Source organism: Mustela lutreola, chromosome 14 (genome assembly GCF_030435805.1).
Source record: "Mustela lutreola isolate mMusLut2 chromosome 14, mMusLut2.pri, whole genome shotgun sequence".
Taxonomy (NCBI): Eukaryota; Metazoa; Chordata; class Mammalia; order Carnivora; family Mustelidae; genus Mustela; species Mustela lutreola.
In genome coordinates, this window is record NC_081303.1 from 3,577,122 (window position 1) to 3,587,519 (window position 10,398).

General features: G+C 46.6%; 1 long non-coding RNA gene across 1 annotated transcript; it reads left to right on the forward strand.

Annotated features, from left to right (window-relative positions):
• Positions 1–329: 329 nt before the first annotated feature.
• Positions 330–2,363, forward strand: LOC131815087 (uncharacterized). The gene is made up of 3 exons (XR_009347558.1): positions 330–489; positions 634–689; positions 1,127–2,363. It is a non-coding gene; the product is annotated as an uncharacterized LOC131815087 (long non-coding RNA).
• The last annotated feature ends 8,035 nt before the right edge of the window (positions 2,364–10,398 follow it).

Sequence of the window (10,398 nt, forward strand, 5' to 3'; positions counted from 1 at the left end):
CGTCTGCCTTCGGGCAGGGATGATGACCGAGGGGTCCCGGGTGTCGGGATCGCGGCTCGGCAGGGAGCCTGCTTCTCTCTCTGCCCTTCCCTCTGCTCCTGCGCCTTCTCTCTCACAGTGTTTCTCTCTTTCAAGTGAATAAATAAAATCTTAAAAATAAAAAGCTGTTAAAGATCCTGCCTCCCAGCTTCTGTCTCTTCCCGCGCTGTGCCCGAGCTGGTCTGTGTGACCCACAGGGCCGGCGGGAGGGATGACGCGTGAGGTCTGAGATGAGGTCACAGAAGGCTGCGGCGTGCCGCGTGGCCTTCTCGGCTTCTCTCCCTCCAGGCGTCTCTCACTTGGGGGGAGTCGCGTCGTGAGCTGCCCCGTGGAGAGGCCTCCCTGGGGAGGGGCCAGGCCTCTTGCGGACAGGAACATGAGCGAGCGGAGAAGTGGGTCCTGCGCCCACACCTCCGCCAACCCATCAAGGTCACCCGCGGCCGTGCTCAGGTGCTGACTCCGTAGGCCTTGACCCGGCTTGTGTGTGTGCAGCTAAGGGCACAGTGGAGGATAGAACAGAGGAGGGAAAAGAAAAAAAAAAGAAGGAGCAAAATAAACAAAAGGTGGTATCTAAAGTCTATTCCCTTTTTTAAGATGGAAAAACTTAACGTGTTTCTACGCTAAAGGGAAGGAGCCAACAGAACAGACCCGTAAGTAGTCACAGTCGTAGGTGCAGACGTGAAGCATGTGCGTGTGCCAGCGGCCACGCTGGGCACTTTCCCAGGGTCCTATTACTCATCTTCCGTAGCACACTTTTAAAGTCGGCACGGTTATTACCAGGATGTTTTACAGATGAGAAAAGGAAGGCTTTGTCCACTATCACCCAGTGAGGGTGGTTTAAATAAAGGGGTTCTGCACCCCTGACCTCTGGAGTGCAGAAGTCGGTGCCTTTGCTGGGATGGAAGCCAAGCTTCGGCTTAACGAGCCCCTGGGAAATGCCCCCACTCTGGGGAGGGAGCGCTAGCTCCCTGGTCGAAAAGTCAGGAACCAGAGCCTCCGTGGCTCCGGACTTGCTCAAAGTCTTCATCTTTTCCCTTCATGCACTCCATCACGAATTATGATGAATGATGAATGTTGGGCTCTGCAGCTTCATGTGATCCTCAGCTCCTGCTTCCAGCCTGTGTCATCTCGTGAACTGAAGGAGACTTCCCAGCTCAGCAAATGATGCTCTTGGAAGCCCCTGGGTGCACCTGCCTTCTAACGACTGGGACTCAGACCGTGCTGGCAGCTCTCCCTTTGCTTCTCACAGTGGAGCTCTTCGTCTCACTTTTGATGACACTGAAGGGGTACTGATGACAACGTTCGTCTCACTGAATAAAGCAACCGGTTTGTATTTCTTTTCCAGAAAATTACCATGTGCAGAATATTCTGGTTCGATCATACAAATTTTTGAAGACGATCAGTAGTAAGCAATTAGAAAAATGTGGAAAGAGTATAGGAACTGTCATATGAAGTCTTGATGACTGAGAAGCTTGGAGAGAGAGGAGAAAGATCGCAAGTAGAAAGACCACGTGTTATTAATTTTGTCTTTAGCTGACCAGCAAATATCACCTGAAATGTTTATGTTGGTTCCCATTTTCCAAAACACAGTCCCATATATGCTCGGTTGCCCTCACGACAGCTGGACTATGAGTCAGGAATGCTTTCATCTGCCGGAGGCAGGAAACCAGCTTCAATAGATGGAGGTTATTTTTCTCATTTGAGGAGAGGTGGGCAGGTGGCCTTCTGGAGCTGCTGCGGTGGCTCCCAGGGTCACCAAGAATCCAGGCTCCTTTAACCTTCCACTTCACCTGTGGCCTCTCAAAGTCACTCGAGGTTGCAGGACAGCCGCTCTAGTCATCACACCCGTGTTCCAGGCTCGAATAAGGAGGAAGGGAAGGAGCAGTCGCCAGGGACATCTTTGCATTATGAGAAAGGTAAGAGCTTTCCCAACAGAGCTTTCATCAGACAGAACTGTGTCCCGCGGCCATCCGACCTTCGAAAAGAGGAGAGAGCAATTCTGTAGCCTTCGCAGCCTCTACTGGGGACGTGAGCAACAGCCACGCATTTGGGGTGGGAGTCCGATTAGCCAGCCAGCAGGAGCCACGCAGGTTTATTTCCACCTCCTGTTCGCAGATGAGGAACTAATGCGCACCCTGGTGACTCAGTCACACGGGGCAGAGCTGGGGCGCAAAACTCCATCAGCCGCTTCTAGTAACACTCATGTTGCTTCCACTGAACTACTCGGCCTCTGAATTCTACTACAGGGAAGTATATGTCATGAAGAGGAGAGCTCCAAACCACATAATAATGGGGATATATTTTCAGTGGCTTGCTTTTGAACAAGTAATTTTTTATTAATGTATCATATGACATTTTTATCATTGTTTAAAAATCATTATTCCATTTTTATAAATGTGGGTAACAACTAAGCGTTAAAGACATTGAAGCATTATTTATTATGGCAAGACACTGAGGGGAACCTTTACTTTTCAACAATAGGGGGGTTGGGTGAAAAAAATCATGGGATAGAATAAGAAATAAAGTTTCAGAAGAATACTGATATTTACAATAGTCTATTAAATAAAATGAGTAAATTATAAAACTGCATATACAATATGACCCCAAGTTTGTACATACGTTTTATATATAAATGCTAGGTATAAATATGGCCAAATATTCATAGTGATCATATTTAGGTAACGAGAATCTACAATATTTTGGTTTTTAGCTTTGCATGCTTTACAATATAATTTGTAAAGATCAGGTTTGTTGAAGTATAATTTACATATGGTTAAATTCACCTTTTTTTTATGTGTGATACAGTTACATATTCACCAGTTTAATCAAAATACAGAATATTTCCTTTGCTTCAAAAAGTTCTCTTATGCCTTTGTGGTTAATCTCTTCCCCCCTCACTTGGCAACCACTGATTTGGTTCTGTCTCTATAGTTTTGCCTTTTCTAGAATGTCCTATAAGTGAAAATATGCAGTCTTTTGTTTCTGGCTTCTATCAATTAGCATGAATGTTTTTGAGATCATCCAAAAGGATGGTTCATCCAAAAGGAAAGGTTCATTCCTTTCGATAACTGTGTGTATTCTATAGTATGACTGTGCCATAGTATGTTTATCCTTTTGTCAGTTGGCAGGTGCTGCGCTTGTTTTAGATTTCGGATGAAGAGTCATGCATTAGTGTACTAGGGCCGGTGTAACAAAGTGCCACCCACTGGGTGGCTGAAACAACAGAAATGTATCCTCTAAGAGCAAAAGAATGATGAGCAGGAAAGACCCGAAACATTCACCAACGCCCGGAAATGGAAAGGAAGCTTCAGTCTGTCTCCCGAGAAGTCTCCTGGGAAACTGAAACCGTCTTGCAACCTTACAGATTAGAGGGTTGCCGTGATATTACCCAAGTGGTCCAGAAACCCCCAAAGTGAGAAACAATCCAGGAATCAGTCCCTTTCGGGGGCTCCTGGGTGGCTCCGTCAGTTGAGGCTAAAAATGTGGCTCCTTAGTGGCTTTTTCTTGGTAGAAAAGAGACTATTACATAGCAGTAAGTTCTTTAGGGTTCTCTGTTCTCATATCTTCATTTCGGGAAAGTCTTCAGAAGGGAGCTGGCCTCAGGAATGTCAGGATGGAACCCCCCAAAGGGTCTTCTATTATAGATTTGGAATTAGTGGCAAGATGATTCAATGAAGAGTGTATTTAGGTGGAATTAGGAGCGACAGAAGCTCTGATTAGGCGTTTGATGCCCAAACTCTACATGGGAGAAGCTTTAAAAAATCTTTCTGGGAGGATGGGAGAAACAACAGATAAATGCTGGTATTTAACGCTTGAGTTTCATGAAGGAAAAGGGCCTAACGCATTCCTTGGCGGATAGATTTCCAGTCTTACTCCAAATATTTATTCATTATTTAGCCAAATAGTTCTGGGGAAAGTGGGAAAATTATGTTCGTATTTATTCTTTTTGTTCTGAAATCATCCGGATGATTTTAGTCACATCTGGAGCAAGTTTACAATTGGAGGGCCACCGCCGAATACAAGGGTCCGATGTTTCCTTGGGAATATCAACTCCGGTCGCAAGCAGAAGGCCAAGAGGGAAGTCACAGTCTCTTTAGAACGGACTGGTACTTTCCAGTTAACACAGTGCAAGGATCTGATCATGAGGCCCTCTCAGAAATGACATGAACCGCTGGTGAATGGACACAGGTGGCAGATGGGCATGAGGTGGAGGACGGGAGCCTTCAGCGAGACAACCTGTGGATGAAGACAGCAGCGGGCGGCCTTTGGAAGTCATCAGGCAACAACGGCCGGCAGCCAGTCTTCCTCGTAATAAAATAAGGAAGGGAGAAATCATTCCAAGTTGTAAAAGAAGATTGGTAAATATTTCAGCTGTGAACTTCTGGGAAAGCGATTTTCTCTCCCCCTCACCTTCCCCCTTAAGTAGGGCATACTGTTCAGAATTTAAAACCCGATGGCCAAGTTTTTAGGATAAACAAGACTTTGTGGCACTAGGAGGAACCCTGTCTTGAAGGCTGAATTAGTTTGGAAGTCAGGGTGAAGGGTGAGGAGGAGTTGTTAAATAAAAGCAATATGGATGTTACAAAGAAATGCTGAGGTTCGAAAAGCCTGATTTTGTGGCTGGCGCTCGTACTTCTCCCGACCATTTTGGCACATAGAACACACAGAAAGCCAACTTGGCTAAGCCCGGAGCTGCCCGGAGACCTGGAGAAAGTTCAAGCACGAAAGCCATCAACACCTGGGACTTAGGCTGGGTGTACGGAGACACGTTGTAGAAGACCACATAAGCTTTTTGGGAAAGCAGGATAATATAAACTTTGGGGAAAAACATAAGCTTTTTAGGAAAGCCAGGAAAAACTGACCCTATGTAAGATACAGAATAAGAAAAATGTTCCACTGAATAAATTAGATAGAAGAATAAGAAGTTAAACACCAAAAATAAAAGAAAATGGAGAGAATGGTGGGCTTGTCCGCTGTCGTCCGCTGACACTGGCTTGAAATAGAACATTTAAAAACTTTTCTTTCAAGTCCGCCGTTACAACGCAGCAGGAGCCCCTCAACTGAGAAAAGTTTGGATGAGAAATAAGTTTTTCTTAAATGGATAGTAAACAGGCTCTGTTTAGTGCTTGCCAGCAAGATTGACAGCTAAAGGGAAAAAGTTGCAAAACTCTGAGAGTTCTCCAGTTTTCTTATAAAAGAAACCATTGTTTGGGGCACTGGGCTGGCTCAGGCAGAAGAGCATGTGACTCTTGATCTCAGGGTCATGAGTTCAAGCCCCAGGTTGGATAGAGGTTAATTTAAAAAAAGAAGAAACTTGGGGCACCTGGGTGGCTTAATCGTTAATCATCTGCCTTTGGCTCAGGTCATAATCCTGGGGTCCTGGGATAGAGCCCCACATTGGGCTCCCTGCTCAGTGGGAAGCCTGCTTCTCCCTCTCCCACTTCCCCTGCTTGTGGTCTCTCTCTCTCTCTGTGTCTCTGTCAAATAAATAAATAAAAATCTTTAACAAAAAAAAAAAAAAAAAAAAAAAAGAAACCATTGTCTGCAGAGCTAGTAACATTTACTTGTTCAGAAAATTGTATTCCATATGATGCTAAGAGATGTAAATTTTGCTCTTCACTTTATGGAAATAAAAAATACTTTAACTCATTTTAAAAATGCTTTGAAACTGTTCTGGTGGGGTGCCTGGGTGGCTCAGTTGTTAAGCATCTGCCTTCAGCTCAGGTCATGATCCCAGGGTTCTGGGATCCAGCCCCACATTGGGCTCCCTGCTCAGCGGGGAGCCTGCTTCTCCCTCTCCCACTCCCCTTGCTTGTGTTCCCTCTCTTGCTGTGTCTGTCAAATAAATAAATAATCTTAAAAAAAAGAAAGAAAGAAAGAAAGAAAAAGCCACTTCTGGTGTTACAGCAAGGTGTGGAAATGAATGAGTTTTTAAAAATTGAATAATTTGATATAAAAGAGTCAGCGGTAACCTAAGTTTATCTTAATGGTGCATGGTTTCCAAACCATATGAAAGATTAACTTATCTCAGGGCTCATCAGCCTCAGCACTCTCGACATTTTGATGCTGGTAATTCTTTGAAGTGGGGATGTTTTGTGTATTTTGCAACACCTGGCAGCATCCCTGACCTTTCCCAGCAGGAAACCTATTACAGCGCCCCAACCTGTAACAAATCGAAAATGTGTTCAGATACTGACGTCTAGGAGGAGGATTGGGTCCCAAATCGCTCCCACTTGTGAGGTCCTGGTTTACTTATTTCTATTTTTATTTATTTATTATTGTTTAAAGATTTTATTTATTTGACAGAGACAGGGAGATGGGGACACAAGCAGGGGGAGTGGGAGAGGGAAAGCAGGCTTCGGGCTGAGCAGAGAGTCCGATGTGGGGCTCGATCCTAGGTCCCTGGGATCATGACCTGAGCCGAAGGCAGAAGGCAGGTGCTTAAGCCACCCAGGCGCCCCATTAAAGTCTCCTCCACGCCCAGCACGGGGAGAAACACGGGGCTTAAATCCACAACCCTGAGATCAAGACCTGAGCTGAGATGGAGAGTCAGAGGCTTAACCGACTGAGTCAGGCTGGCGTCCCTGGTTTATTTGAACAGCGTATGATAAACCACTGAAGAGTCATCTTCTAATGGAAGTCGAGATAAGGTGAGCTTATTTGTGTAACTGATAGCCTCAACAATAGAGTGGGACAACATCACTGGTGTCAGGATGACGCCCGTAAAGCGCCGGGCTGTGCCCGGTCCTGCTTCTAGACCGACACTGATTCACAATGATGGTGGCTCCAACGACAACAGCCGGCGGGGGGTGGGGGGGGTGAGGGGGGAGTAGGGAGAAGGAGGGAGGAAGAGAGAGAGGAGATGGTGAAGGCAGAGCACAGGCTATGCTCTCCGGGCTTGGGAATGGGCGGAAGGCGCCGGCGCTGGGTCGGAGCCTGGGGGCAGGAAAGCAGTAGCTGGAGAGGGGAGCTGGCCGGCGGGAGGCTAAGGATTTGATGGGTTTTTCATCAAAATACTGGTTTTCTTGTTACAATGATCTCTAAGGCTTAATTCATTTACACGGGAATTAAATAAGATCATCAATGCAACAAATGTGACACATTTGCTCTTAGTCAGGTTTGGGCTGGGATATGGACTTGAGTCCAATCAGAGACTGTGAACCCACTTAGCGAAACAGAAGGTTGAGAAATGAGAAACTGTCCGCAGCAAGACATTCACAGGCCAGAGAGAGGTCTTTTAAAGAGGTTTTTTGTTTGTTTGTTTGTTTGTTTGTTTTTAAAAAGAATGTGAAAGGATTTTTAAAAGGATGTGAATGAGCAGAGACTGAAGTCAGTAATAGGGCACAGGCATTAAAACAACACCAGACTACACGGCGGCAGCATTTTCGACTAGAGCTGAACTGCTGAGAGAGCCCAGACGTCCGCCGACTGAGGACAGGATCAAGAGGATGTGGTTTATGTAAGTAGAACTCTGCTCAGCCATCCGTAAGAATGGAGTCTTCCATTTGCACGATGTGGTTGGAGCTAAAACATCATGATAAGCCAAAGAAGTCAATCCACAAAAGGCATACTGTATGACTTTACTCACATGTGGAATTTAAGAAGCAAAATGGATGAACATACGGGAGGTGGGGAAGTAAAAAGAGAAGGAAACCAATCATGAGAGACTTAGAGAACTTAGAGAACAAACTTAGGGCTGATGGAGGGACGTGGGTGGGGGATGGGCTAGATGCGGGGTGGGTAGCAAGGAGGCACTTGTTAGGACGAGCACCTTGGGTCATATGTAAATGATGAACTGAACTCTACTCCCGAAACCAATATTGAACTGTACGTCAACTAGCTAGAATTTAAATTAAAAAAAAAAAAAAAAAAAAGTAACAATGGTACCGGTATTAGCAGAAGTAGAGCAGCTCGGCTCTAGGAGATAATCCACTCACCCCCTCCGTCTTAACCCCCCCCCATCTTTTAAGTTAAATGCTCCAGGAGAGAGAGGCTGGTGAGCAGGGACCGCTGCATGAGCCTGTGACGTGTGCAGTCACACGTGGTGCCCTCTCTCTTGAAATCCTGAAGAATTATCTTTGAACCTGTGTTTTGTGTTTTGTGAGTTTTGTGAGTGAAGTCCGGTGGGATCACGAGCAGGCTCTTCCCCGCGTGCCTCGCCGCACAGCTGCAGACCGTATCCATGATTGCCCCCGGCGTCCGTGACACACTTAGCTTGCACCTGCGTTGAGTTTCCCCGAACTCCCATGTATCCTGGGCCCACTCGATGCATGGGTGGGAGGCCCCAACAGGTCACTGACCAGACCTTGCTTCCAACATAGGAAGAAGGTAATCGCATCCAAAGAAACAAGAACCAGCTTGAAAGCAGAGCCCATCCTTCTCTCCTTGTATTTCTCTGTATGAGCCAAACCCTTGTGCTGGAAATGATGATCTAGAAGGGATGGGAAGTTAGGGCAAAACTCAGTTCCTTTTCCGTGCAGTCGGTCTTGTTCATCAGCAGGCAGGCGGTGTTGGTAGGATGTGCACGTGTCAAGAACTGAAATGAAAGGTTTTGTGCATTTTCGTTGCTCTGATAAGAATGAAACACACATCTATGAGTTACAAAAGACAAATTGTGCAGTGTTGGCGATTCCACCCACAGGATCAAACTCTTATAATTTGCATTTAAAACTGGCACTGCAGAATACGAGGAAAGGTAAGATTTATTCTAAAGATTGGAAATCTGAATTTTTCTTTACCTAGCACAATGACCCATACTATGCTTTTAAAACATATTATTAATTGTGATAAAATACAGATAACGTAAAATTTACTGTCAACCATCTTTAAGAGTATGTTCAGTGGCATTAAGTTTTCACAGCCATCACTATGCGGCCATCACTACCTCCCATCTGCAAAGTCTTTTGTCCTGCAAAACTGGCAGGCTCTGCCCATTGAACAGCACTCCCCTCCTCTCCTCCTCCCGGTCCCTGGCAACCCCCGTTCTGCCTCCTGCCTCCGTAAATGGGACTCCTCTAGGTACTTCAGAAAAGCAGAATCCCACCATAGCTATGCTGCCGGGCCTGGCTCATTTCATGTGACATAATGTTTCCTGTTGATGGCCATGATGTAACAGGTGACCAGACTTTATTTAATTTGTCAGATGGCACAGGCAGGGGGAGAAGCAGGGTCCCCGCTGAGCAGGGAGCCCGATGTGGGGCTCGATCTCAGGACCCTGGGATCATACCTGAGCCGAAGGCAGACACTTGACACACTGAGCCACCCAGGTGCCCCATATCAATATTTTAATGTCACTTTCTCCCTGATCTTGAACAAGTTGCCCCACATTTTCATTTTGTATCAGGTTCTGGAAGTCCCCTAACCAGCTCCGCTCATGGGGAAAGAATCTGGACAGTGACGTTCAATAATCTGGGCCTTGGGTGCTTCTTTGCAAGGAGATATTGATCACCTGTTGCCCATCTCTCTTGATGGAGGAGGTGGAAAAAATCAACTTAGCAGGTGTTTTAGAGACTTATTGATAAAGGAGAACACCCAGTGCAAGGTGTTGTAGCTGGAGGTGTGGCAGGTCGTGATGGGTTTCACTTGGGATTTCCATGTCCGCTCTGTCTCGCCTCACCTGCCAGGAGCTCTCCCTCTGAGCTTTGATTGGCCGGTCAGGGAGGTGGAGGCAGATCTCGGGAGGGGCCAGCATTGTCTTAGAAGGCACTTGCCTCATTTGAGGCTGCTGTGGAACCCTTAAGCCAAGAGGAGCAAAGGGGAAAAGGGAACTTTATCTTTCACCGCAGGTAATCTGGCTACTTACTTCAGCAGACCCAGAAAGTTCTGGGGCATCTGAGGACTCCAGATTCTCAGGGGCATCTACGCCTGTGCCCATCCCAAATCTCTACGTCTGAATCCTCCCCTACCAGGCCCCTGACTGGGAGTAGGAGACTTGCTTCAGCTACTTCATCCTTCTGCGAAAAGCTGTCCCTCTTTTGGGTACGTCCTGGGCCTGGTCTTCAGGTCTTTCTGCCGCCTAGCCTCAGGAAGCAAGCATCTCCTTACATACCAGGAGACCTCCCCCAATTCTCACATTTTGCTTTAAATTCAGGCGTGGTTGCCCTGCACCTGTCCTTTCCTTTTTCAGAGCTGTGGATGTTGTTCCGCTGTAGGCTGCCCATTCCCAAATCCTCATAATTTCTCTCCCCTGTTGCCCTCAAACAGTTCCCGTTCCCGTGTCTCCCTCCCACCTGATGAACGGCGAACTCTAACGATTGCACCTGCTGCCACGTGCTGGGGACGGTCAACATCGGAACCTCCTGCGTGGATCTGTGTTGCCCTCCTATCCATGGTGATCTGATTCCAGAATCCTCTCCTTAG